The sequence below is a fragment of the Zingiber officinale genome, chromosome 1A, assembly GCF_018446385.1.
Source record: "Zingiber officinale cultivar Zhangliang chromosome 1A, Zo_v1.1, whole genome shotgun sequence".
NCBI classification, from domain to species: Eukaryota; Viridiplantae; Streptophyta; class Magnoliopsida; order Zingiberales; family Zingiberaceae; genus Zingiber; species Zingiber officinale.
The window spans coordinates 83,131,748-83,136,289 of record NC_055987.1 but is presented as its reverse complement, the minus strand read 5'-3'; positions in this window follow the sequence as shown (position 1 = coordinate 83,136,289).

The window sequence follows — 4,542 nt, the reverse complement described above, 5'->3', positions numbered from 1 at the left end:
AGATATTTGTTTTGTCGTGGGCATGGGTAGCAGATATCAAAGTAATCCAGGACGGGGACATTGGACTGCCGTAAAGCATATATTAAAGTACCTGAGAAGGACTAGAGATTATATGCTAGTTTACCAGGCAGATGATTTGCTCCCAGTGGGTTACACGGATTCGGACTTCTAATCAGATAGGGATAATAGTAAGTCAACCTCGGGGTATGTGTTTACTTTGGGAGGTGGATCTATAGCATGGAGGAGTGTTAAGCATAAATACATTTTGGACTCTACCATGAAAGCTGAGTATGTGACAGCCTCTAAGCTAGCCAAAGAAGCTATATGGCTAAGAAACTTCTTGATGGAGTTAGATGTGATTCCTGGTTTGCCCAAAATTATTACAATTTATTGTGACAATAGTGGTGTTGTTGCAAACTCGAAGGAACCACGAGCCCATAAGGCAAGTAAACACATTGAGCGCAAGTACCACCTGATATGAGACATCATAAAGCGAGGAGAAGTTGTTGTCGCCAAGATTGCATCAGCAGATAACCTGGATCCTTTCACATAGGCCTTTCAGGTGAGAGCTTTTGATGGGCATGTTGAGGGGATGAGAATCAGATGTATGGCAGCATATATGGCAGCATAGTCTTTTAGTATAAGTGGGACATTGTTAGGATGTATACTAAAAGCCTAGCTTTTTGAATGAACATTTATTTTGAAATGAGAATCACATTGGTCAAATGTCTGTATTTAGTAAAATACAGTTGTCTATTTAATTTATATTGTAGATAACATGGTGTGTGGTGTCACATAGAAGATCATGTTATCAGTTCCTTTTAAATTATAAATAGTAGCTCACAACCAAGATGGATTGGGGCAAACCATTGGAATGGTTGTAGTGTAATTTGGTACTAGTTTATCTCGACTATAAAATTACACTAGTACACTATGTGTGTATTGAGCAGGACCATTTGAGGTTGTTCCTTTTATATTGACTATATAAAAGAACATAACCTTTGTTATTATGGATGTGCATACTCTTAATCCCGATATAATAACAAGCACATATACTTAGTATTTATTTCGTTAAATCAATAGGCCTGATAAGTTGGGAAATAATATTATTTATATGATGTGTTGTTAATTATAGAAGGAAACTGTGTCCTAGTTATCTAAGTTGATGATGTCCCATTGAGGAGCTCATAAAGAATATAAAAGAGGAGTAGGAGGTGCTCTCTAATTAAGATAACCCTAAGCTCTCTCTCTTTATTCTTTAGGCGGCCAACCCTCTTCTTCTTCCTTTCTCTCTTGAGGCCGGCAGCATCTATTCCTCTTCTTCCTCCCTTTCTTCCCACTAGGGTCGGCACCCCATCTTCTCTTGGTGGCCAGAGTTTGGAGAAGAAGAAGAGAAGAAGGAGCACATAGGTGGTCGGTTGCTTGGTGGAAAGAAGAAGTAGAAGGAGGTCTCTTCACATTGTATTCTTTTGGTGGCCGAAGCTTGGAAGCAAAGAAAGGTTCAGGTGAATTTCATCTTGGTAGATCATCGCCCACATGACATCCAAGAAGAGGAGAGGAATACAGCATAATATCAAGAGGTCTTTAAGTTACAAAGAAAGATATAACTAATTATTTGTTTCCACTGCATAATTAGTTTGTGTTCTTTGTATGGATCCTGAAATACCAACACAAGAGGCTAGTGATTTTGTGTTTTCATTTTTGTACTTCGATTTTGTGTTTCGATCTTGTGCTTTGATTGAGGTCTCTGTAATTAAACCTATGGTTACTGTGAGAAGTTTAAATATTCAATTTCTTTGAAAGGTTTTATCTAGGAAGTGGTGGATAATCCCTTAACCAAGAAGGCCTAGTGCCTCACCAACGACCTAGAAGTCAATCCTTGAAATAGATATTTAATCAACTTCTATAATATGGTTTAACTTCTGAAGAACACAAGGGTTGAACTTGGAGTAAAAATGTAAAGTTTAATTTCCATTCTAAGTTTAACTTTGAAGAACGAACTTGGAGTAAAAATGTTAAGTTTTGTTTCCAATCCAAGTTTAACTTCTGAAGAGCACATGGGTTGCTAGGAAAAGTTCTATGTTTGTACAAATTTTTATACAGGGGAAACAGAACGATATTCCAAGTAGCATCCAACAACCACTACCCATGAGCGGACCAGCGGAGCCTAATAGAGCAAAACTGCCACACGCCCTGTCTGATATACCAATAACCCATGAGTAGTTGTTTGTGTAGATCCATGTAACTGGCGATGTGCTCAACAATAATAGAGTTGACAACCTTACAGCATGCAATCATGTAAAATGGTGCATGACACTAAGCATGTAAATCCTAACCATAATCACCTCCACATTATATGTAGTAAACAAGAAAGTAAATCATACCATGACCTAGGTATCCCAGATCTAAGTACACATGCCAAATAATAAAATCCAGAAAATGAGTCCTATACTCAGTGAAGCCTAGTATGTCACTTCCTCTAGGAATTAAGGTGGACATAGCAATAATCAAGATATAAACATGGATACAAAACAGGCAACAAACAGAACATTCTATAGGTATCAAATAGTGATATACCAAGGGCAAATCTAAGCATGATCATTGCTACTAGCTATAAATTACTATGCATATCAAAGTGACAATATCATAAAAGATAAGTCAAGAGATACCCGTCTCAATAGAAAATCGAATCCAGAAATCCTCCGTTGAGATGCCCGTCTCGAATCAAAGTCCCAAATTCGATCGTGTTATTGCTAACCCACGATCAGAGAAGTTTGATGCTAGAAATTGGTGCCCGGAGTTGGATGATGTTGCTAGCCACCCAAACAAATTGCCCAAATCATCACTGTACATAGACCCTTACTTTAGATCAATCAAGCTTAATTCAACAACCTTACCAACTCTAGATCAGAAGTAGTTGCTGGCTTGTGATGATGGTTCATGAAGATGACCACTCCTAGCTGGTGAGTAGGAGACACTGCTTCGACCTAGTCCAAACGACAATCAGAAGAGGGAGATCGTAGTGCAGTGAAATCGAGGGGTAACTGGAACTCTTACCTAATCTGTGGTTGTAGCTTCACCAATCCAAGCTCGCTCATAGGGACGCCACGATGGATCGAGCTACGGCTGCCGGCGCTAGGGAAGAGGGACAACAGACGACCGACGCTAGGGCACAAGGAAAGGGTCGGCAACCGACGCTAGGGCAGAGGAGGAGGCGGAGATGGTGTCGGGTGTGGGACAGCGGTGGCTCGACGTCGCACGAGGGAGAGGTGGTGTCGGCGAGAGGCTTAGGGCACGGGTAAGGGAGAAGAGAGGATAGAAGGAGAAGAAAGGGGTGACTGTGGTGAGCTCGGGAGAGGGGAGGAGGAGAGAGCTTGGGTTCGACGTGCGACTCAGGTAGGAAGAAGACGACGCGAGAGGGGTGGAGGCGTCGGCGCCGCATGAGAGAGAGGGGAGGAGTCGAAGGGGAATCGATGATGGGAAGACATAGGGCACGGGTAGGGGAAATAGGAAGAGGTAAGGAAAATAAGGAAATAATTAAAAACTTAGGTTTCTTTTATTAAAGCCTAGGTTATTTCCTTTATCAACTCCCATCTTAGGTTTCCAAACAGGTTTTCCTCAAACATGCCCTCCAATTACATCATACGAGCTCTGATTAATTCCTAGAAAATTTTTAAAAAGTCATAAAAATTCTGTTAAAGTTATTCGTCTAATAAACCTTATTATTAAATTATTATCTCGTACGTTATTTTACACTTGGATTTTCATGTAAACTCCAAACATTTGCCTCTGAATCATTGTTTGAAGGAAAAGGTTATTATTGTATTGTCAATCATAAGCAATCAATGATTGCGAACCTTAGACTAAAACCATAGGTTGTGAACCAAGTAAAAATAAAGCATATTAGAATTTCTCTGATTCATTTATTTTTTGCTATGTACTTTTCAAGAATCATGAAAAAGTGACATATAATATTCACCCCCTCTATCACTTTTCTTAATCCTACACTATACAGGTGGTTTTGAGAAAGTCTAGTATCATAATGGTAGCAAACAAGGAGAATAGATTGATACCCACATAAGGGCATAGATCTTGGAGAGTTTGTATTGACTATAAAAATTGAACCAAGCCGCGAGGAAGATCACTACTTGTTATCTTTTATTGATCAGATGCTGGAGAGGCTCATAGGTAAATCAAATTATTGCTTCTTAGATGGTTATTGGGGTACTTCCAAATTCACATCACAATAAAGGATTAAGAGAAGTCTACCTTCACATGCCCCTTTGATGTGCGTAGTTTATATACACATTTATGCAAACTTTATCACACGTTCACGATTTTATCTCAAGTATGTTCTACGCATTTGTACTATCTTTCATCATTATTTTAGCATTATTACTATTTTTATTTAGAGATCTATTTTCATGTAATTTGTTATGAAAGAAATGCTTTTGGGCCAAAAATGGAGCGGAAACATGCTAAGGAGTAGCTTGTGGAGAAAGAAGCAGAGTGGGCCCGTGTTTCTTGGCATGGCCATGCTAC